We start from the raw sequence: 26007 nt of genomic DNA, 5'->3' as shown, positions 1-26007 counted from the left end.
GCAAACGATTGAAAAAATGCTTGCCATGGAAATAGTGCTCGCAGTGATCCAGGCGAAAAATGAAGATTTAGAAGCCAGATCACGGCGCAATAACGTACGCATCGCGGGCCTTCCGGAATCCACCAATACTGGGTGCCTTGAGTCGTACGTCGAGAATCTGCTCGAAACCATATTCGGGGCCGAGAACCTCTCTAAAATGCTGATTGTGGAGCGCGCACACAGAACTCTGATGGCCAGGCCGCCGCCGGGGCCCCCCCCAAGGCCTCTGATAGCACACTCACTCAATTACAAAGACCAGGACACCATCCTAAGGCTGGCTAGAGAGAAAGGAGACTTCGTTCACGAAGGAAACCATCTTGCTTTCTATCCCGATTTCACAGCAGCGGTGCAAGCGGCACGAAAAGGAAATCTCCCTGCCAAGAAGCTCCTTATTGCTGAGAAAATCCCCTACGCCATGTTGTACCCTGCGCGGCTGCGGATAGACATCGACGGGAGCTCCAAGATCTTTCACAATCCCTAATCGGCAATGGATTTTGCAACAGACAGGGGGTACAAATTGCACTCTTACAGGAGACGCACCTCACCACCAAATCAGAGGAGGGGATAACACGTAGATGGGCCGGGTATAAATTAGCATCATCTTACTCTGCCTACGCTAGAGGAGTTCTGATCCTGGTCAAAAAAGGTATGCCATTTACACCCATCCATACATAAACGGACAACGAGGGCCGCTGTGCCATGGTTCGTGGTAAACGGGTATGACTCTGATCATGATTGTAAACATTTATGGCCCGGTTGTGGATGAACCTCAGGTATTCCATCGTATGTTTAATGAACTCTGCCCCTGCCCGGATTCCACAATACTGTGGGGGGGCGATCTTAACACGCGTTTGGATCCACTGCGTGATAAATCCAGTGCCCACATCTCTCGCACACTCAAGGTAGCTCACTGTATACGAAACGCTATGACGGAATTTGGGCTAATTGACGTCTGGCACACCACACACGCGGAGACATGCATAGGTACACATGCTACACCAGCACATAACAGCTGGTCCCGCTTAGACTACTGGCTCCTGGGTGAGAAAGCCAATGACTGGGTCACGGGGGTCGAGATCCTGCCTCGCACACTGTCAGATCATAACCCGGTGCCGCTAGCGCTCCTTATTCCCACGAACCTGCGACGTCCATTTACCTGGAGATTCACCGCGGAAGCTCTCTTGGGCCCTGTTTATGAAAACACTATCCATAAGGCGATAACGCAGTATTTTGAATTAAATGTGGGTACAGTTGACAGCGTGGCCACACTGTGGGAGGCCTTCAAGGTTACTATACGCGGGGTCTGTATCAGCATCACAGCTGGAATATTACGGGACATTAGAGGTCAATTGCAGAAATTAGAATCTTTGCTAATGGACCTTAAGCGGGAATATGCATCCACACCCTGCGCATCCACACTAGCTCTGTATCACCACCACAGCTGGAATATTACGGGACATTAGAGGTCAATTGCAGAAGTTAGAATCTTCGCTAATGGACCTTGAGCGGGAATATGCATCCACACCCTGTGCATCCACACTAGCTCGCATGCATGAGGCGCTTCAGGAACATGATTCACTAGCTCAACAAGAGGTCAACTATATCTCACGTAGACAAATTGCCAGATCATACGGGGAAGGGGGCAGACCATCATTGCCATGTTTCATGTGCTCAACCCGGAATTGCCTGCAACGGCGGTCATGCTAGACGCGGCGAAAGCCTTCGTCTCGATCGAATGGCCGTACGTGATCCATGTTTTAGCTCGCATGGGGTTTCCGTTCGTTTTCCTGCGATGGGTGCAGCTATTTTATACTGAACCATTGGCGATGGTTCGGATAGGTGGATTTACCTCCAAACCTTTTTGTATTGAACGTGGCACACGACAAGGATGCCCACTATCTCCGCTATTGTTCGCCATTATGCTCGATCCCTTAGCCTGCATAATTAGGCAACGGCACAGGGCAACAGCGCTCAATTTTCACCACCGCCCAGTGGGCATCTCCCTTTACGCCGATGATATGGTGTTGTTTATCCGTGAGCCACAGCGGTACTTTGTCCAGGTGCTGCGGGAATATATCCGGTTCGGTTTATTTTCAGGCCTCCACATAAATTGGGATAAATCGGTTATAATACCTTTGACGGCAATCACCGCTCCACCTAGCATGGAGTACCCACTATTGTGGTCCACAGAGCCGGTTAAATATCTGGAGGGGTGGGTACACTGCGATCCCGAACTGGTCATAAGGGAAACTACGGCAGGGCATGCGCAGACTTAGAGCAACAGGTGGACAAATGGTCAGTGCTGCCTCTCTCACTGGCAGATCGTATAGCCTTGATTAAAATGGTTATTCTGCCTCGCTTTTTGTATCTTTTTAGTAACATTCCCATAAAATTGATGGCCCAATTGTTCAAGGCGGTGCGCACTCAATTGTTAAGACTTATTTGGAGAGGCAAGGTGGCCCGGGTAAGCTAGAGAATACTCACGCTTGATTATGGAAGGGGAGGTTTTAACGCCCCAGATTTTTATCTTTGTTATTTATGCGCCCAAGCGCAATATGCGTTTCATTGGATTCACCCACACGCTTTTACACCTCACGTAGCTGTAGAGGATGGAGATGCACACCCTGTTCCACTTGCTTACACACACATAGAGGCACACCAAGGGCCGAAATCAACACTTTGGATGTCACTATAGGAGCCTGGCAGTCGATCAGGAAACTTACGAATAAGCTCCCCTTGTATGCACCTGCCCTACCACTAGCACACCATGCAGAGCTTTCGGTGATTCACAAGTCAGTGTCGATGAAGCTTCTTAGGGAGGTGGGATTAGACCATATGCGGGACATATACCCTGATGGAAATTTTTTCACCGCCGCAGACATGCAACACATTGTTAATCAGTCTCTCTTATTTCAGTTCACAGTCCATCATCTGAAACTTGCACTCAAAAAACACTATACATCCTTCCCTGCTGAATCAGATACCTCAAAAGCCCTGCAGTTATTACTGGTATCTCCCACGCGGCGTCAGATGGTCACTAAATTGTATAGGGCAGTGCGAGAGGAAAGGGAGAGCTGCACTGACAGAAGCCTGAGTTGCTGGAACGAGCAGCTTGAACCCCACTAACACCTATAGAATGGAAACAGGTTTGTACCCTCACAGGCACACTCACTTTTAATGGAAACCTGAGACTCATACATTTCAAATACATTCACTAGGTATATCACACTCCTCTTAAATGATATACTTGTGGCCTTAGAGATGCGAGTAACTGTAAAAGATGCGGACATCTAGATGCGGACTTCTGGTATCTTGTGTGGTATTGCACACCGGTGGCTCAATACTGGGTCGCCGTTCTGAATTGCATTCAGCAAATGTCTGGAGCTACAATAGAGTGCACACCTGCGGTGTGTCTGCTTAGCTATGTTCCTGGACTGCAGGGAGCGCTCGGCAGGTTTGTTAGACTCGCACTTTTATTGGATAAACAACGCGTAGCGCTCACCTGGGAGAGCACACTAATTCACCGTCTCCAACATTAGGACCGTGACCTGGTTCAAAGTAAAGATAATCTTGAAATATACGCTGAAGAACTTCCTAATTTCTCTAAGCCTAATGACATATGGGTGCCCTTGCGGCAATATCTCTTACAGCAGACTCAAGCGGAAGAGTCCTCTGATATTGAGAACGTTTGAGCCAGTTGTCTCTATCTCAATCATGATCATGATATGACCGTACATGTTTGTCGTATCCTTGCAGTGTTGATGCACTATCCATGACAGTGTTTAATGTGATTATATGTCATTGTTTGACTAGATACAATAACCGTCCTGCGTGGCGATGACGTTCATTGTCTCTCTTTTGTTTTTCATAAATGTCAATAAATAATTTTTTTTAAAAACATTTGAGGGTGGGACATGCAGAATTAAAGAGTATAACTTGAGTGACTTAAGGATATGATGTTGACGACATCGATATTGAGTGAGGAGTGGGCGAGAGCTGCTACTGGAGTAGAACAGACTGGGAATGTTCAATACTAAAGACAGCCTGATTAGATTGAAGATTTGCAGAAGAATATCGAGGAGGGAGAGAGTGTACGAGAGGGATGTGCTCCGGTGCATCGGGTTCTAGAGAAGTGTAGTAAGTATAATCCTATTCGTCACCTGTCCTATAGTGATTGTCTTCTGACTTCTTTATCGGGCGACCACCACCAATCCTTTTGGCCAGGGGTTGGGTTTCCCTCATTTCACCACTTGGTAATTATATTTCTGTCTTGAATTTGCATATTCTTTACAAAATATGAGTCATGGTGTCTTTTGTCTCTTCATCTATCACTCCTAATGCGTTAAGATTGCTGAATGTGTTTGTGTATTTGAATGTTATTTGATAAATTAATTTCTCTCCCATGAAAGTTGATGGAGTTTGCACTGTGAATCTGTACAAATGAGCGTTCATTTTGAATGAATTATTAGATAAAATCTATTGAATCTTACTTGGAGTCTGTGATTATTTTATTGAAAAGTTATAAGATAGATTAATATACTTGTTAATATCACTATCAACTACTCGACTAATGGTCCATTGACCAAAGGAAGAGTGTTGATCTGTGAAGATTAGTTAGACATTGACTAATTTAGATCACAGTGAAATAAAACTTAACCCCCAGCAAAACAGTCAGGAAACCTGAATGTGTAAATGGGCCCATTGTGAATAATATGTTGATTGTGAATAGTTTATCCTGACCTTTCGCTGGATCAAGGCTGATGTTCTACTCAAGGATCTTGTGAAATGGGTGAAGCAGGATTGACCCGATGCCAAGCAACTAGAACAGCACCTTCAGGTAGCAAATGAACTTGCATGCAACATTGGATTGTTATCCAGAAATGGTTATTTAGTTGTGCTGCTTTCTTTAACGAAAAAGGTTTTGGAGTTAGCGTATGAGGGCTACATTGGGATTAGGGCCATGAAGTGCAGAGTGCAGGAGGATTTTTGGTGAACTGGTGTGGATAAAGATATTGAGTGTTTTGTGAGAGACTGTGGCCCATGTATTTTGAGTGATAAGACTAAAGTAACTCAGCCATCTCCCGTCAGTCCTGTAGAATTTCCACCTATACTCTGGTCCAAATTAGCTTTGGATGTGGCTGGACCCATAGGAGTCTTAGGGAAAAATTCCAAGTTTGCCATTGTACTAATAGGCTACATATCAAAGTGTCCCGAACTTACTTACGTGAATTGTGTGAACACGGCCACAGTGATCCAATTCCTTCACAGCGTGTTCATGCGGTAGGGGTACCCCATATGAGATAGTGACAGACAATGATACTCAACTATTGTCAGATGAAATTTAATCATTCTTGCGCTCCAATGGAGTCAAGCATACCTGGATGTCCTTATGCCATCCCAGGAACAATGGTCTTTTTGAACGCTTTAATCGCACAATAAAGGACCAGTTAAAACTTGCCATAACTAAAAAGCTACCTTGGAGACATGTAGTGGAGAAGATATTGTGGGCTTACAGGACTATGCCCAACGTGTCCACAAGGATGTCCTCATTTGTGTTACTGAAAGGTCGGGTTCCAGAGTCCAAGTTGAACAGAGAGTTGATGAATAGCTGTTCGGTGGACACTACTCGTATGACCAGTGTGACTGATGTAAGGAAGGAGGTGCAAAACAGGTATGCAGGTGTTCCTGGTCGAAAGAGTATTAGCAAATTAATGTTTAATCACAAAAGAGCTGCTCCTAAAGTGATAACCACTATAAGGTTTGAGTTATATTGTGAGTGAGGACATCTCACAAAAAGTAACGGACTGGTCTCACAGACCACTTGGTGTCATGCTTCATCATTGACCAGTCCTCGCCCTCTAAAACCTTGGTTTGATAGAGTGCGGGCATACACCTGACGACAGGGATGCACTTCTAAACTAAGTGGGTGCCCGTGTATAAGTGAGTGAGATTAAAAATCATTGTAGTTATCCTCATTGTGTTTTTTTAATGTAAGAGGTAACTATATGATGTTTTAAAAGCAGGTGACGGTATGTGGGGGAATTAGTGTCCCCTAACCGTTGTGTTTAGACAAGGGTGCTACATACAAGTGATGGCAGGGTTCAGAATAAAAACCTAATTGCTGTTGCTCCCAGTGAAAAGGAGGAGTAAATAATACTAGTGTGATTCAGGACTGCAATGATGATATGCCTTGTTATGCTAGTCCGCACAGGGTTAGACCTGTACCTGTGTGTTACAGAGATTATGTCCCACCCTCCCAGAGTCTCACCAACTGGGACCAGCTCACCACTCAAGACACCACTGGCATTATGAACTCTATCTGCTCGGGAACACCCTTGGATCCACTACATTTTCAACCTCAGGAGCAAGATAATCAGCAATGAGTTCACTACAATCTTCAACGCATAAATCTTCACAGCCATCTTCCCCGAAGAATAGAAACACGGAGAAGCCAAGCCCCTTCTCAAGAAACCATCCGCTGACCCCAACAACCTCAAGAACTACCGTCCCATTTCTCTGCTCCCCTTTCCAGCCAAGGTCCTCGAAAGGGCCTTCAACCGCCAACTCACGGAACACCTGGAGAACAACAGTATTCTGGACTCCTCCCAATACGGATTCTTCACCAACCACAGCACCGAAACCGCCCTAATCACTGAAACTGACACCATCAGAATTTCAGGACTGGGAAGATACCGTAGCCCTGATCCTCCTTGGCCTCTAAGCTGCGTTCGACACTATATCCCACCATACCCTCATCAAGAGACTCCACCACATTGGAATCCAAGGAAATGCCATCTAATGGATCACCTCCTTCCTTACCGGAAGAACACAGAGAGTCTGCCTACCCCCTTTTACCTCAGACACCAAGACCATCATCTATGGCATCCCTCAAGGCCCATCCCTCAGCCTTACACTGTTCAACGTCTACATGACCACATTTGCCAATATCGTTAAAACCCATGGACTAAAGATCATATCCCACGCCGACGACACCCAGCTCATCCTCACGCTATCAGAAGATCCCTCCACCACCATGACCAACTTCCGCAAATTCATGACAAGCATTGCCAACAGGATGAAAGACAACTGCCTAAAACTCAACACAGATAAAATAGAAGTGCTGATCTTCGGGAACATCACCTTGTCATTGAACAACTCCTGGTGGCCTTCCGAACTTGGACCCTCACCTACTCCAATTGACCATACCTGCAACCTAGGCATCATCCTGGACAGCAAGCTCACCATGAAAATCCAGATCAACATAGCCTCATCCGCCTGCTTCCTCACCCTTCGCTTGCTCCTTAAGATCTTCAAATAGCTCCCCATCAAAATGAGAAGAACCACCACTCCAGACCTGGTCATCAGCCGGCTGGACTACAGCAACGCACTCTATGCAGGAATCACCGTTCACCTCCTGAAAAGACTGCACACCATACATAATTTAGCTGCCAGACTCATCCTCGACCTCCCCAGACGAACCCTCATCACCCCTGTCCTCAGGAAGCTTCACTGGCTACCCATTCAGAAGAGATGCTAATTCAAGATGCTGATCCACACTCACAAAGCCCTGCCCAACCAAGGACTAGCATACATCAGCCACCGCTTGAACTTCCACCAACCCACCGGACACCTGGGCTCCACCTCCCTCTTCCTCGCTCACACCCCCAGCATTCGCTGAAGCAACACTGGAGGTCGCTCCTTCTCCTACCTCGCTGCCCAGTCCTGGAACACCGTCCCCTTCACCTCCGAAGCTTATCCTCATGGCTAGATTCTAAGAAAGGATTCAAGACCTGGCTGTTATACTGAACCCCCTCCTCTTTGTGATTCAAAGCACCTGGAGACCCTCACGGGTGACTAGCCTCACTTTACAAATCCTTTTTGAATCGAATATGTAGGCCAGTACTTCAGTAGTATTTAATATATGCAATTTTACCCCGTATTTTTTCATTTTCCTATGGTACTGATATTGCATTTCCTGCATATTTATAATGTATTTTGGGCAGAATTTTCCTTCCTTTTTTTTTTAGTTTTTTACAGAGTTTTATATAGCGCCAACTTGACCCGAAGGTATTGGTATCAGAGCGCTTTACATAGCACCAGTTGTGTTACATAAGGACACATTCATTTTTGTTAGGCACGGGGAGATTAAGTGATTTGCCCATAATCACAGGATGTTTAGCGTCATTGCCGAGAAACGAACCCAGTTCCCCAGATTCTAGGTCATATATATATATATGCTCTGGCTGAAATTAGTTAAGACTATTTTTACTTGCTGCTGCTGATTCTAATTGTGATTTAAAGCACTGCACTTTAGCTTCTCATAACAGACTATTTATCAACAGGTTAATTCTTGTCTAGAGTTTTACTATTTTTATCATGCAATTTTACAATAGGAGATTTTATATATCTATTTATGGTTTTAACATATTGATAACTGTTGCACTAGCATTGCTATTTGTTTTATATGCTGCTAACATGACTGATATGAGTTGTCATTTCTTTTGTTTGGTTTTTTTCTGGTCACTTTTTAGCCTTTGGTTTTTTAGCCTATGGTTTTTATTCATGTGACCAGCTATTTTTACTGTTACACTTGCACTTAAGTGAGACATATGTATTGCCAAACTGTTGATTTAGATGTATGTCTTATCTCCCTTGATATTTTGGTTCTCCAAATATTTTATGCATGATTTTTATAGGATGTCAGATGTCCGATTTATGTACTTGTAAGTTGCATATCAGCTTTTTACGCAATTTTTTAAGAGATATGCCAACACTGTTGGGTATTCAATTTTGGACACTTGTCCTCTATTTTTTGGATAGTTCCTCCCAAGTGCAATGCAGGTCACTTTAGAAGTGGATTATATACATTATGTATTGAGTATGGAGACCACCTCTAGTTACCTGGTTCTATTTTGCACTTTCTGCATTTATTACATCTTAGATCTTGATGTTTTGTCTCTTATTGAATTTTTTGCGTATTTTGCACAAAATGATTATATCAATACTATCATTATTCGGACGTTGTTATACTGGACGAATACACTGTTTTAGTCTGTTTTCTATTCCCTTTACGCTGTTTGTGCCCAGTGTCTCTATTTATTACGTCATCACACGGAGACGCATCATGTGATCAAGCTCCCTGCTTGGAGTGAAACGCGTCATGGAGGACACTGGTCCTGTGATTTTTCTGGCTTTATTTTGGTAATAAACCACCTGCTTCACCCACTCTTTGTGTTGTGGGATTTGTTATTCGATTCCTGGAGGTGAGAGGTCCGTGCCTTTATCTACGAGATATATATGTGAACAAGGCGGCTGTGCCCGTCGAAACGCGTCTGTGCCTTTAACGTTGGAATAAAGCCTTTTCTTTGCTGAAACTACTCACGGAGTCGGTGCCTGTTTGTCTGGACGCTGTCAGGCTGGTATCATATATATATATATATATATATATATATAAATATATATATATATATATATATATATATATATAACACAGGGGAATGTATTTTCCCTATTTAATTCTATTTAAGCAAAAGCAATTTTATGCGGGGGACAGGTAAAATAAAGACATTTTCAGTGTAAAACATTGTGAGTCTGATATTCATGGAATCAAAATTTCCATTGCGTTGGCTTTGAATTTTTACATTCCCTTGACAGCTCTCTAAGCTAGCACACATTTTATTTTTATTTTATTTTTGTTTTAATTTATATACCATTTTTAGTGATAAACCAAAAAAAAGAACAGTGGAACCTTCTCACCGTCAGCACCTAACCCTAAATTACTCCCAATTTTTTAGTCCCTTGCGAATTTTATCAAGGGTGTATGTGCACACCGAAAAGCACCCACCGTTACAATGCTTGTTCCTACAGGAACTCAAACAATTAAAACGAAAGCACAGGTGCACCACACTAAATCAATCAGGTCGGTTAGGACAATTATATAATCCAAGTCCAATCAAATAAGAAAGAGAGAGTTCCTTGATATCATCTCTTTAATCCATTTTCATGTTAGGAACACAACACAGCCGACGCGTTTCGTCCTGATACAGGACTTCTTCAGGGCGTTGAGTGCGAAGGAAATCAATGAACCTCCATAAATAGTGAGGAATGTACTGAGGAATATCTATAAACCAAGTCCGGATGTTAAGGATGAGTGATAGCAATCTCCTTCCAGGTAGAGAAGAGACGATCGTAATCTAGTAGTCACGATCAGTGAAAAGAAGCCGCAGCAAGTCTTCCTCCAGTCAGGATGACTGGAGGAAGACTTGCTGCGGCTTTTTTAGTTTATAGGTTTATAGATATTCCTGGTTGGGGATCTGATCCAAAGGACATCATCTTCAGTACATTCCTCACTATTTATGGAGGTTCATTGATTTTCTTCGCACTCAACGCACTGAAGAAGTCCTGTATCAGGACGAAACGCGTCGGCTGTGTTGTGTTCCTAACATGAAAATGGATTAAAGAGATGATATCAAGGAACTCTCTCTTTCTTATTTGATTGGACTTGGATTATATAATTGTCCTAACCGACCTGATTGATTTAGTGTGGTGCACCTGTGCTTTTGTTTTAACCATTTTTAGTGATGAAGTAAATTTGCAGCAACCAGTTTTGCATAAATACATTACAAAATGACAAATTTCATTAAGTTAGCCATCAATAGAAATCAACAAGCGATCGGACCAAAATTAAATATTCATTCATTCATTTCGGGCGCTGCCCAGTGCTGCCTCAGCCTAAAACCCAGCAGTGTATTTAAAAAAAGTGACTCAGGTCGAGAACGGCCCCCAAATCCTCCTCCCTTTAATTCTTCCCTTCTTGACTTTCCATTCGTAAAGTGCTGTTTCTAAAATGTAGATCTGTAGGAAGCGTCCCTTCCACTGCTGAAAGGTCAGGGTAGAGGATACAGCCATGCTGAAGCCACACAGAGCCTAAAAAATGACATAGCAATACAACTTAGACCTTCCCGACTCCTCTGCCTGATCCATCCACTCCCAACAGCAGAATCTGAGGTGACAGGGAAACATTATCTTTAAGTACTTTGCCTAAAAACCTACTATTTCCAAGCTGAGTGATTTTTAGGCTAGGGCAGGTGGAGAACATGTGAACCAGATCCCCATCAGATGTATGGCATCTAAAGCAGCAAATCCCCACATCCCCACCCCATTTAGCAATTTTTGCTGGTGTTATATACAAATCGGAAATTGTTTTATAATGTTGTGATTGCAGATTTGATGAACACAGAATTGACCCACCCTGCTCGAGTGATTTCAGGAAGCCAGAGTCTGACAGATCAAGCCTCACCTGCCACTTCTCATTGTGTTTATCAAGATCATCTGGGACCCCATCCAACAAGCAACCATACTCCAATAAGGAAATAAATTAGAGGAATGCGGAGATACGATTCCCTCATATTATCTCCCCTTCTTTACAGCCCCCCTTGGTGCAATGGCACGACACCTATTCTCCGGAAACAGATGCCGGTCCCTTTAACCAGGGCTCAAAAGAACACGGGTGCGCCGACGTCACGGGTCACATGACCTACGCAGATACGAAACGGGAAGAGAGAAAGCCAGGAGAAGAGCGTGGGAGACGGAGAGAAAGGACGCCCAGTCTGGAAGACCAAAGACCCGAGGGAGAGGCAACATCTATAACCGGAAGCGTACCCAAACCCAAAGAAGACTACGGCTGTCCCGGAGGAAGCCCGGCCGTGTCCAGTATCGAAACAGGAGTGAAAGGAGTTGGCAACCAGGCGCCGCAGAGCAGGATGGAAGTACCCTGCCACTGCCCTGGAGGGCCGTGGATTTCTCAGGTGCGTGGGCGTCTGCGGGGTTACTTAGAGGGAAATAGAGCCAAGTGTAAGGGGTAGGTGGGAAGGAGAAGTGAAGGAAACACACTAGCGGAAGGTGAAAGAACTTTATTATACCCCACTTTCCTCTCCCCACACGTTTTGGCTCTTGTTTCATTCATCCCCTCACTCCTTCCCTAAAAGCAAAACGAATCTCTTACAATACTCACCTGAGCCTTTCTTCTGTCCGAGGGACGATGTGGGCCAGGAAGATTCCTCAAGGGGACTGAATTTGAAGACCCTGTGGAAACAAAAAAAAGAAAACCAGGACAATTCAGAAGTGGACATTAAAACCGAGTGAAGTCCCAACAAAGCCCTAATAACGTCTATATATAGAAGCATCACATGTGTGGAAAGCATTTCTTAGGACAACCTCTCACATTGTGGTGGAGAATGCGGGCAAACCTTCATTAGGCAAACATAATGGAGAACTTGATACAACAACTGATACGTGGGCAAGAAAAGTTGGAATGGGCTATAGAGAGGCAAATGAATACAGCACAAGCCGATAGGGACATGTCTAAAGCCTCATTAACCCAACAGGTGGAGTGTATTCAAAGGGTCGCCGAAGGACAGGCTCACTCCATCACCAGTCAACAGAGTCGACTGGGGGGCGCATGTAGGATACCCCAACATATCCCTACAAAAATACCGACTCTGGGAAGACCAGGATGCCTTCCTTATGAACTTTGAAAGGGCTGCCCAAGCCTGTGGATGGCTCGAGGCGAAATGGCTGTTTATTCTTGCACCACTGTTGACCGGGGAGACTCAAGCTGCTTACCAAGTGGCGAGTCCTACGGGAAATATCCCCTACAAAGAAATAAAAGTTATTATATTGGATCATCTAGGTTTGGATCCGGAAACGTACAGGGTGAGGTTTAGAAAAGAACGAGGCAACCCTGGAGACACCCCAAAGACATTATTCGTTAGGCTGAAGGCTGCTGTAGACAAATGGCTGAGGCCCCAGGAAAACAGTAAGGAGAAAATAATGGCTTTGATTTAGTTAGAACAAGTCCTGGCAACCTTACCAATGCCCACCACAGTTGGCTTAAACAGCAGACACCTCTCTCTGTAGAACAAGCCATAAATATGGCAACATCCTTTTCTTGAGCTCAACCAAGACTGCTAGCTTATGAACCCGAAAAACCCTCACGTTTCACTACGGGTCGTATGCTAACCGAAAAGAAAAGCAATAAGCCTCCTCAAGTCCGTCCTTCTAAAGTTGATATCTCCCTGTTCAAAGGTTCCCAATGTTATGGGTGCAGGGAGTGGGGCCATATAGCAAGAAACTGCCCCCATAAAAAGCCCCCGAGGAACCAATGGATATCAGCTGTGTGCCAAGGACCATCCTATACAGTGAGGAATTTAGTTCTTGCTTTTACGTAAGTTTTATGCTTAGTGGAAAAAATGTCATAGCTCTGTTAGATTCAGGTTGCAGACAATTCATTGTACAAAGCACGTAAGTGGAGGACTCTCAAGTCTGTTCAGAGGAACAGATCCCTATACGTTGTGTGCACGGAGACGTCAGGATATATCCGGTAGCAAAAATCCCTGTTAACCTATCTAATGGGAGTTCTCTACAGGCCAAGGTAGGGATGATGGGCAATCTCCCAGAGCAACTCATTTTGTGTTTATTGTCCTACTCAGAAATACATTGATGAAGGCCGCGCCCCCACCTTCCAATCGGCTCACTCAGGCTCCATTGCTCTCTGACAGGTCGTTCCGTTATGCCCAGATACAGGACCCCACCCTCCAGAATGCTTGGCAACAAGCAAGGAATCCCACATCACTACTTTCTTACCCCTCCTTTCTCATTAAGAACAATCTGCTATACAGGATAGGGAAACAAGATGAGCCTCCACAGCTGTTAGTCCCTCAAAAATTCCTCAAACAGATATTATTTTTTGCTCATTCGCATCTCATGGCGGCGCTACCAAAACAACCCAGACTGTATTGAGATATTTTTACTGGTCTAGAATATATGCCAATATAAACAAATACTGTGAGGTGTGCGAGATATGTCAAAAAAGAAATCCCTATAAACCACCCCGTCCCGTTACAACCTTTACCCATTATCACTACACCATTCGAAAGAATAGGCATGGACTTAGTGGGTCCTCTTCCTAAATCAACAAGCATTTTCAATGCAATAGGTCTTGCATTATTAAAGTTTGAGCTGTTGGCATTGCTAATAATAATGCAACACCAATAGCAGCTCAAAGATTCAGTAATGTGAGACCCATTGCATTGCAATTGTTTTAAAAAAAATTTTTTATATAGCACGAACTTGAGTGAAAGGTGTGTATTTATGTTGAATTGAGAACATTGTAATTATGTGTTGTGTTATTATGTGACACAGAGTGGTATTGTGTGGAGTGTATTTATCTTGCATTAAGTAGAGAGTAATTATGTGACGTGCAATTATGTAGCACTGAGTGGTATGTGGAGTGTATTTATGTTGTATTGAATACAGTGTAATTATGTGATGTGTAATCACACAACCATACCCAACCACACACACAACCACAACCACACACACACACACACACACACAAAACCACACACACACACAACCACACACACAAGCACACACACAACCACAACCACACACACAACCACCACAACCACACACACAACCAGCACAACCACACACACAACCATACAAACAACCACACACACAACCACACACACAACCACACATACAACCACACACACACTCAACCACACACACACAATCACACACAGACACAACCACACACACAACACCACACAAACAACCACACACACACAACCACAACCACACACACAACCACAACCACACACACAACCACACCCACACAACCACACATACAACCACACACAACCACACACACACAAAACCCCACACACAAAACCACACACACACAACCACAACACATACACAACCACACCCAACCACCCAACCACTCACACACAACCACACACACAACCACAAACACAACCACAAGCACACACACACAACAACAACCACACACACACACAGCCACCCACACAACCACACACGCACACACAACCACACACAACTTAAGGGAATCGGGTAATGGAAAAAGAAAGCACTCTATCCAAAATCACACGTTTTCAGTCCAGTCAGAAAGTATGACTTAGCCCCAACGAGTCCTTGTTTTGTAGCTAAGCAGATACAGTCAATTATTTCAGTAAGCCTGACGCGACATTAGAAAAAGAGAAGTATAGTGCAATTATTAGGCACGCATTGTTTACCTTGTAACCGCGTAAATATTTGCCGCGCATTTTCATTTTTTTTACCTTGTAACCGCCTTCATTTATTTTACCTTGTAACGAAGTAAATATTTGCCACTCATTTTCATTTACTTTGCCTTGTAACCGCTATTTTACCTTGTAACCGCGTAAAGATTAGCCACGCCTTCCTCCCAATTAAGCAACAAACTGTATTGCAGCCGCAAAGCCACAAGTAAAGTGATCGCAAAACTGAAAGCAAAGCCACAAGATGTATTTGTTTTACTGTATGTTTCTTCTCTCATAGTGTATTCATCTTTCTCTTAGTTTGTGCGTTTCTATCTCTCTCTCAGTCTGTGTGTCTCTGTCTTTGTATATGCTCCTCTGTTCCCGTCATACTCCGCTATATGTGTCTACCTATGTGTACACTGGATTTGCATATATGTATCAAACTCTATATGTGCCTTTTAGTGTTTATAAGTTTCTGTCATTATCTCTGCCTCTGTTCCTCTTTGTCTATCTGTCTCAGTTTCTAGCTTTGTGTATGTGCCTCTGTTTCTGTAAATCTCTTTGCTTGTTAATCTCATTTTCTATATGTGTGTACGTCTGTTTTCCTGTACCTAGGCCTAGCTCTGTGTATTTCTGCCTATATGTCTATAACTCTATTTGTAAGCAAGCGCCATTTTAGATTAAGGGAATCGGGTAACGGAAAGAGAAAGAACTCTATCCAAAATCACACGTTTTCAGTCCAGTCAGAAAGTATGACTTAGCCCCAACGATTCCTTGTTTTGTAGCTAAGCAGATACAGTCAATTATTTCAATAAGCCTGACGCGACATTAGAAAAAGAGAAGTATAGTGCAATTATTAGGCACGCATTGTTTACCTGGTAACCGCGTAAATTTTTGCCGCTCATTTTTCATTTTTTTTACCTTGTAACCGCCTTCATTTATTTTACCTTGTAACCAAGTAAATATTTGCTGCGCATTTTCATTTACTTTGCCTTGTAACCGCCTTCATTTATTTTACCTTGTAACCGCGTAAAGATTAGCCACGCATTCCTCCCAATTAAGCAACAAACTGTATTGCAGCCGCAAAGCCACAAGTAAAGTCATCGCAAAACTGAAAGCAAAGCCACAAGTAAAGCGATTGCGAAACCGAAAGCAATCACTTTTGGAAGCAGAGACAGCTGCCAATCGCACGCGTTCGCGCGCTACAGACAGCCATATGCTTTCAATTATCGCGCCCGTGTCTGGGCACGATAATTGAAACCAGATAGGCTTTAGTGCGCGTAACAGACACCAATAGGCCGTGGGCGGAGCGATGCGCCCGCCTTTGGCCTATTGCGTGCTCTGTCTAAAAAAATACAGCCACTAAAAGCCCAATAATAGAAGACAAAACAAAAAACACACGCACAAGCGTGTACAATTCCAATTTCTGAACCCCGGACAAAAGGACTCTCGCTGCGCGAGCACTGCTGCGCAGTGCAACGCTAGGCGCGAGACCTAAAAAGGGGATATCTGTATATATTAGTCGTAGTTGATTATGCAACCCGGTACCCCAAGGCATTTCCTTTACGGACACCAAACACTAATAGCATTAGCGAGAAACTAATGGAGCTGTTTTCTAGAGTAGGGTTTCCCAAAGAGATATTGACGGACCAGGGAACACTCTTTGCCCTTCGTCTTATGAAACAAGTATGTAGAACCTTGAATATCGCCCAAATAAGAACCGCTGCATACCATCCTCAAACGGATGGTTTATGTGAACGGTATAACGCCACCCTTAAACTTACCCTTAAAAAAAATGCTGTCAACAGAAGGGAAGGAATGGGACTTACTACTTACTGCCCCTCGCTCTCTTTGTCATCAGAAGCCAGGTTCAGAGCAGTCTAGGCTGTTCCCCATTTGAGCTCCTTTATGGGAGACAGCCCCGAACCCTATTAGAGATGACAAGAGAAGCATGGGAGCAAGAGAAACAGCAGGACACCCAGAACCTACTTGATTATACACAGGGGTTACGACACGCCTCCAAAAGCTATGAGATTTCGCCCATGCTAATTTAGAGAAGGCCCAAAGAAAACAACAATTATCGTATGATAAGGGGAAGAGGTGGCGGCAACTGAGTGTCCACGATTGGGTACTTGTTCTCCTACCGTCCTCTTTATCCCACAAACAGGCAGAATGGAAGGGTCCTTACGAGATTATTGAGAAGATAGGCCTTACTACCTATCAGTTACAGATGTATTCTACTAAGACACAAATATACCAGATAGATCTCCTCAAAAAGTGGCTAGGACCCCTCCCCAAACCACACACTTGGTTCTTCCAGAACAGACTCCAACCTCTTCTTCAACAAGTCAGTTAAACATAAACGAGAAACTAACACAAGAACAAAGAGAAACCCTTCATGAACTCCTAGACTCCTTCTCCTCCATTTTCTCTGATCTCCCTGGTAGAACAACACTGGTAGAGTATTCCGTTATAACCCCCCCCCCCCCCAGGAAAAATAATAAAACAGCATCCGTATAGACTTCCAGCAGCCAGATGAGAGGCTGTTACCGCAGAAATAGAAAATATGCTGCAACTAGGGTTCATAAAGCCGTCACAAAGTAATTGGTCATCCCCCAGTGTCATAGTTCCGAAACCGGATGGGTCCGTCCACTTTTGTATAGCTTTAAGAGCGATCAACGCTATCTCAAAGTTGATTCTTATCTCTTGCCCGCCTGATCCACGGCCTGCCCAAATACCATCGAGCTACCCCCCTACTGCAGGCCTTGCACTGGCTGCCGGTGAAAGAGCGTGCTCTGTTCAAGCTTGGCTGTACTACTTTCCAGGCTAAAACAGGCACTGCCCCGGAATACATCTGCTCTGCCATCACTCCCCACATACCCGGACGAGAGCTTAGGTCTACTCATCAGGCTCTGTTAACCATCCCCCGTTTCAGCAAGAAAAAGACTGGCGGTACGAAATTCGCAGTGCTCGCTCCTGTTTTTTGGAATTCCCTCCCCCCGGAACTCCGCATGTCATCTTCCTACATTGAGTTCCGGAAGGGTCTCAAAACTTTTCTCTTTTCCCGCGCCTACAATGTTTAAATTCCCCTCTGCTCCTGCCTGCTTTCTCACAATCCAACAGCGCCAAGAAACCGCTTGGTAAAAGTGCGCTTTAGAAATGCTTTTAAATTCAAATTCAAATTCAATTCAAATTCTTGCCTAGGGTTGATGAGTTGATTGAAAAACTAAGCGAAGCCCAATACATAACCACGCTCGATCTAACAAAAGATTATTGGCAAGTACCGTTGAAACAAGAAGACCAGGAAAAAAACGCCTTTGGTACCCCCACCGGTTTATATGAATTCACTTTGCTGCCTTTCAGTTTAGTGGAGCCCCAGCAACTTTTCAAAGACTCATGAACAAGGTCCTTTATGAACATCATGCCTATTTGTCGGCCTATATAGACAACATCATTATATTTAGTCCTAACTGGGAACACCTCCTTCATTGTGGGAAACTGTTCCAGGCCCTCAAAACAGCAGGTCTCCATGTCAATTCAAAACAATCCAGGGTAGGATTCACTAAAGTTAAATATTTGGGCTATCTCTAAGGGGATGGAGTCATTGCATCCCAACAAGAGAAGGTCAAAGCAGTCCTAGACGCACCATTCCCCACTACCAAAAAAGGTATTAGATCCTTCCTGGGTTTAATAGGGTATTATCGCCGGTTTATACCCAACTAATCTGAGATCGCAGCCCCATTAAACGATCTATTGAGGAAAGAGGTAAAGAATAAAGAACTGATACACCCCTCTCAGACTGTCAGGAAGGCGTTCTATGACCTCAACTAGGCCTTAACCACTAGTCCTATACTCATTTCGCCTAACTTCAGGGAACCCTTCATACTACAAACGGACGCTTCAGAAACAGGCTTGGGGGCCGTTCTTTCCCAACACACAAAAGAAGGTATAGAACGCCCCATACTCTTTATCAGCTGTAAACTATTTCCAAGAGAGACAAAGTATTCCACAATTGAAGGAATGGTTGGCAATAAAATGGGCGATAGAAAAACTACGGTATTACTTAGAGGGAACCCATTGTATTCTTTACACAGATCATGCTCCCCTCTTGTGGATGAGTGGCAATAAAAGTAATAACCCACATGTTCTACGGTGGTTTTTATCATTGCAGCCCTATTCCTTTGAGGTACGACATCAAAATGGTACTGAGAATGAGAACGTGGATTCAAAATTTGCGAACATACGTGACAAGAATTTTCAATTCTATTAAGGACAAGGAGGCGAGGATTATGCTTTCTCATTTCTTTATTAGAAATGCTCAGCAGCCAATTAGAAGAAACGTTAGATAAACGAAATACTACAGTACCCATGAACACCAGGGTACCACGTGACCAACCATAGAGTCTCCCATATAAAAGGTCATGTAGATGGTAGTACGTCCTCTTTCTTTGGTGAGGAATAGTTCACATTAAACAGGAAGTCCAATGAAAACTATGAATGACAGGTAAAGGAATCCATCAGCAACAGCCAGCGATCCCTGCGACGAAGCAGGACTCAGCATCCGCAGATCACAGGAAACAGTAGATCCTCAAAACAGGATAAGCAGATGGAACCGAAGAACCACTACTTCGGGTCAGAACCTGAAAAGAGACATACAGCCGTAATACTCATCCAATAAAGAGAGTGAAGTCAAATTAGGGGGGGGAAATATAGAGAAACAAGGAATTGCGTCAAACATAATCCATATGCAAAAATAACAGTAGAATGCAGAACATGTGCACAAACAATGACTATGGGTGGGATAATCCTCGCCTCCTTGTCCTTAATAGAATTGAAAATTCTTGTCACGTATGTTCGCAAATTTTGAATTCTATGTCAGGACAGGAGGCTCCAATTATGCTTGTTCAAAGCTGATCCACCACTACAGAAGCAATATGTTCAATAGGTTTGTAATAAAAGGTTTTGAACACAGAGTCAGAAGACCAATCTGTGGCTTTCATGATGTCCAATAATGAAACACCCATCGAGAATGCTTTGGAGGCCATAGCCCCACGTGCCGAATGAGCACCAAAAATGGAAACATCAATGCCAGCTTCAGACATGAGCCATCTAACCCAGCGAGCTAAAGTAGCTGGGGTAACAGGACGAAAAGGCTTCTGCAAAGCAATCAGTAATTGACCCTGCCTATCAGAACGTAAAGGAGCAGTACATACCTCATAATCCTTGACACATTGAACAACGCAAAGGTTGGGATGATGAGGAAAGGAAGGATAGGTAATTGAGGTAATAGCCGTTTTGGTGCGTTTGGAAAGAAGAAAAGTGACACCCTCAGGTGTAAAACTGCGACCTGCCAAGTCCAACGCACGCACATCAGACACCCGTTTGCAAGAAACAAGACATAACAGCATAGTCAATTTGGCTGAGAGTTGCTTACGGGAAAGCAAGGAATTAGAAGGCCAAGCCTCCAAAAACTTTAAAACAATGGAGACATCCCAAAGCGAGACATACTTAGGACAAGGAGGATTCGACAGATGAATACCTTTAAGCAATTTGGTAACCAAGGGATGCTCACCCGCAGGTTTACCATCGATATGAATATGAGCCGCTGAAATGGCAGAGCGAAAGTTGTTGACCGTGCAATAAGCCAAACCGGAGGAAGCGAGAGAGGCTAGAAAATTAAGGATCAGAGAGACATCCGCTGAAGCGGGATCAACCTCCCGTTGAATACACCAGTCACACCATCGTTTCCATGAGCCTCTGTATCGTTTATGAGTATTGGGAGACCAGGCTTCACTGATGAACTTGGAAGCGTCGCGTGAAAGGCCTGGGAGCGACCAGCGATCCCCGAAATTCGCCATGCTAGCAGAAGGATATTGCCCGATAGAACTAGGGGATGCGGATTGCCGAGGGGATCCAACAATAGATTCCACTTCTGGGGAAGAAGGAGTGGCACCGCACAACACATCTCCAAGAGAACTGGGAACCACACCTGAACCCTCCACAGAGGAGCAATCAGAATTAAATCTATTTGATAGTGTTTCGTGCAAGCCAGGACCCTGGGAATCATCATGAACGGGGGAAAGGCGTAGCACAGAGCCGACGGCCAAGTCTGAAGAAACGCATCCGTGGCTAGGGCTTTCGGATCCAGCCTCCAGCTGAAAAACAGAGGGAGCTGAGTGTTTAGGCGAGAAGCGAACAGATCTAACTGACATTGACCCCAGGTCCGAAGGAGAGAGCGGAAAATGCGAGGATGAAGTCGCCAGTCGCTGAAGTCGCGAAGATGGCGAGAGTTCCAGTCCGCAATCTGATTGTGGCGACCGGGAAGATATTCGGCAATAACAGTGATCTTCTGTTGTAGACAGAAGTGCCCAAAATCTTTGGCGATCTCCGCCAAAATCTTGGATTTCGTTCCCCCTAACTTGTTGACATAGCGGACCGCTGAAACATTGTCCATGCGGAGAAGAATGCAACAATTGGACTGAAGAGGAGAAAAACACCGGATCGCAAATGAACCCGCCATGAGTTCAAGGCAGTTTATATGAAGAGACAATTCCTGGGAGAACCACCGACCCCCGGTCGAGACGGGACCGCACCAGGCTCCCCAACCCCACAGACTGGCATCGGACTCTATCACCAGATCCGGAGATGAGCCGAACAGGGCTCGCCCATTCCAGGCCTCCATGTGGTCTAACCACCATTGCATCTCCCTCTTCGCTTCCTCGGAAAGAGGAATCAGATAGGAATAGCGAAGACCTTTTTGGAGATGACGGATCTTCAACCGTTGGAGTGCCCTGTAATGCAGAGGACCCGGGAAAATCGCCTGGATGGAGGACGCCAATAGACCGACAACACGTGCTAACGATCTCAACGACACAGTCTGTCTGGAAAGAACCAACATCAATTCTATCTTGATGTACCGAATCTTTTGATTGGATAAGAGAAGTTGACAGGAAAGAGAATTCACTTGGAAACCCAGAAAATCTATCACCTGTGTTGGAATCAAGACTGATTTCTGAGGGTGCACGAGAAATCCCAGAGATTGTAAAAGGTCGATAGACCACTCCAGATGCGTCAAGACTGTGAGGGGACAGTCTGCCATGATAAGAAGGTCATCCAGATATATTATTAAGCGAACACCCCGAGTGCGCAAACATTCCACGACAGGCCTCAGAAGTTTCGTGAAGCACCAAGGTGCCGACGAGAGGCCGAACGGGAGAACCTTGTATTCGTACCAGGTTCCCAGCCAACTGAATTGAAAGAACCGACGATGTGGCTCGAAAATGGGAATCGACAAGTACGCATCCTTGAGGTCGAGACGAACCATCCAATCCCCTTCGCGAAGAATATCGCGCAATAGATGGATCCCCTCCATTTTGAAGTGTCTGTAAACGACACCTCCATTGAAGTCCTTCAAATTGAGAACCAGACGTGAACCGCCCCCTTTTTTCTGCACCAGAAAAATAGTGCTGATGAACCCATGGGGATGGGGAATAGTTTGAATGATTGCCCCTTTTTGGAGAAGAGACTCGACCTCTGCCGAGATTAACCCCTGGTCTTGAAGAGAGAAAACTAGAGGACTTGGAGGGTGGTATTGATGTTGGGGCTGATAAAACTCTATTTTGTAACCCTGAACGGTTTGCAGTACCCAAGCATCGTTTGAGATTAGACGCCAATTGTGCAGAAAAAATCGGATTCTGCCCCCCAGAACCACATCGGAAAAAGGAATCAAGCTCACCTGAGGTGTTGGAATCTTGGAAGCCACCTTGGTTTCCACCGGAACGTCCCTTACGAAATTGTCCTCTCCCTTTGCGGGAGGGATAGAAGTGGGAACGTGAGTTGTATCCTGTATCCTGACCACCGCCTCTTTGGGACTGGAATCCCCTCTGGAAGAATTGTTGAGAGCCACGGCCGAACGAGCATCCCCTATGTCGTCTGGCCCTGGCAAAAACCGGACTAAGTGCACGCCGTAGCGAAGCCTGGGCTTTATCAAGACCGCTGAAAGTTGCTACAAACTTGGTAAGTTCCTTTAGAAAAGGCTGGCCGAATAACAGACCCTGAGCTACCGGACCGGACTCAGAAGTGGAGAGTTCCCCCAATTTAGGATCCAATTTAAGACGAATGGAGCGACGACACTCGCTGGAAATTGCACAGTTAGCGTTACCCAACTGGCAAATAGCCCTCTGAGACCATTCAATAAGTTCGTCAGGGTCCACAAGAGACGAAGACTCTTTGGCCTGAAACCCAAGATCCAAAATCGTTGTGAGTGGACCTAGCAAATCTAGCAGTTTGTCCTGACAGGAGCACCAGGATCTGTCAAGACCCTTTTTTGGATCTTTGGCGAATTTTTTAAGATAGGAGACCATTGTAGGATCAATCTGCGGAGTGTCCGCTAAATGATCGGCGAGATCCGGGCGAGGACACTCAGACAGAAGGCGAGCCCTGACATCTTTTTCAAAGGGTTGCCGAATGTGTGCTTGAACATATTCCGCCACAGCAGGAGAAGGGAGCCAGGAAGATGAATGTGGGTGATAGATGTCTGAAGGCTCGTAGGTAAGGATTGGAGGATGAGTAGGAGCATCAACATAATGCTCCTTCCGAGACTTCTTACGTGGCGGTGGAACATCCTGATCAGAGGGTGAGGAATCAGTACCTTCAGTGTCTCTGAAAAGTCCGGAGGAGGCAGAAGCGCCCACCGATGTCAAGGAGGAAGACTTATCTGTGGCTAAAGTTTTAGCCAATTTCTTAAAATCCGACCTATGCGGATTAGCTGGAGACTTGGACAAACAGGAAGATGGCAACCAGCCCTGTTGTTTGGCGTATTGTGTCAAATGACGTTTTAAAGGGTTGATAGCACAGACAAGAGCCTTATTAACTGAGTGTTGTACACCCTGGTCCAATGCTTCCACCAAATCATGCTCTAGAAAACTAGAGTCGTCATCCTCATAAGAATAGTCACCCTCATCAAGGTATTCTTCCATAATGACACAGTACTGTGACAGTAAAGCCCACAAGATGACACTTAAATTTTTTTAGCAATGCCAAAGGCACAATGCAGGGGGAGTGATCAACCCCACAGCAAGCCAGCAGGACAGGTAAAACCTGACACTGTAAAAAAAATTTAAATGTGGAGGGAGGGCTTGCTGAAACAAAAAGTCACTCTAGGTAGAGCCTATGCGTTATTATACAGCCCAATGCTTATGAAATGCAAAGGGCGTAGTCGGGGCTGAGGTTAAAAAAAACGAGGCTGTGGGCAGCGTTGTGGAGACAACCGTCAAATTTTCAATCTCCGTGTGAAAACACAGAAGATAAACACATAAAATGGCCGCCGCGCATGCGCGGTAACGGCCGCCTCGTTAAACGCGCGAGTCCTCCAGCCCCCGTTCTCCCGCTCCACTACTGCAATACAGACACAGGCGCTCTTAAATGCGCCCGGATCTAGGGAGGTGAGCCCACGCTCCCCGAACGTTAACCTCGCGAGTTAAGGAAAAAGTAAACCAAGAGCGAGCGCGAGGGACACAATGCAAAGCAACGCTAAAAGTGACATAAAGCACCATGCAAGAAAATATAGATAATAATAAAGCACTTAACTGGCTGCGGAGCAGCAAAGAAAGAGGACGTACTACCATCTACATGACCTTTTATATAGGAGACTCTATGGTTGGTCACGTGGTACCCTGGTGTTCATGGGTACTGTAGTTTTTCGTTTATCTAACGTTTCTTCTAATTGGCTGCTGAGCATTTCTAATAAAGAAATGAGAAAGCATAATCGGAGCCTCCTGTCCGGACATAGAATTTCCTTTCCCGCATTCCACATTTCCCCGAGCGGGAAAAGACTGGGTTTGGGGTGTGTCAGGAAACCCCTGACTCCACTGAGGAAATAAATGAGAAGGAATGCGGAGATACGATCCCCTCATATTTATCTCTCCTTCTTTACTTACAGCCCCCCCATGGTGCAATGGCACGACACCTATTCTCCGGAAACAGACGCCGGTCCCTTTAACCAGGGCTCAAAAGAACACGGGACCGCCGAAGTCACGGATCACATGACCTGCGTGGATACGAAACGGTAAGAGAGAACGCCAGGAGAAGAGCACAGGAGACAGAGAGAAAGGACACCGAGTCTGGAAGACCAAAGACCCGAGGGAGAGGTGACATCTATAACTGGAGGCATACCCAAACCCAAAGAAGACTACAGCTTTCCCAGAGGAAGCACGGCCGAGTCCAGTATCGAAGTGGGAGTGAAAGGTGTGGCAACCAGGTGCCGCAGAGCAGGACGGAAGTAACCTGCCACGGCCCCGGAGGGTTGTGGCTTTCTCAGGCGCGTGGGCGTCTGTGGGGATACTTAGAGGGAAATAGAACCAAGTGTAAGGGGGAGGTGGGAAGGAGAAGTGAAGGAAACACACTAACGGAAGGTGAAAGAACTAAATATAGCAGTTCTTTCCGCTGTCAAATTTAGTTTTCTTTATTATCCCCCACTTTCCTCTCCCCGCATGTTTTGGCTCTTGTTTCATTTATCCCCTCACTCCTTCCCTAAAAGCAAAACGAATCTCTTCCAATACGCACCTGAGCCTTTCTTTTGTCCGAGGGACGACGTGGGCAAGGAAGATTCCTCAAGGGGACTGAATCTGAAGACCCTGTGTAGACAAAAAAAAGAAATCCTAAAACCATAAAGTCTATATATAGAAGCATCACATGTGCAGAAACCATTCCTTTGACAACCTCTCACACATATAATTGCTAAATTGAGGGGCCAATACCCTTTGTTAGCATTTCCATCAGGGAAAGCTGCGCAAAACCAGCCGCACCTCCAGCTTCCTCAAAAGAAAATCCCTCAACTGTAAATATTTCCCAAAATCCTGAGCCCCAATATTAAATCTACTCC

At 45.0% G+C, this 26007-nt stretch overlaps 1 long non-coding RNA gene across 2 annotated transcripts in view; it reads right to left on the bottom strand.

Annotated features, from left to right (window-relative positions):
• Window positions 1–25176, bottom strand: part of LOC146810244 (uncharacterized) — a 52233-nt gene extending 27057 nt beyond the window's left edge. For both annotated transcript variants that reach the window (XR_014965647.1, XR_014965646.1), the window contains exons 1-2: window positions 25064–25176; window positions 12053–12123 (exon numbers count right to left, since the gene is read on the bottom strand). This is a non-coding gene — a long non-coding RNA (uncharacterized LOC146810244). The remainder of the gene's footprint in view (window positions 1–12052; window positions 12124–25063) is intronic.
• Window positions 25177–26007: the final 831 nt, after the last annotated feature.

Source organism: Triturus cristatus, chromosome 7 (genome assembly GCF_964204655.1).
Source record: "Triturus cristatus chromosome 7, aTriCri1.1, whole genome shotgun sequence".
NCBI lineage: Eukaryota > Metazoa > Chordata > Amphibia > Caudata > Salamandridae > Triturus > Triturus cristatus.
The sequence above is the reverse complement of the archived record's forward strand: the minus strand, read 5'-3'. Positions and strand labels throughout refer to the sequence as shown.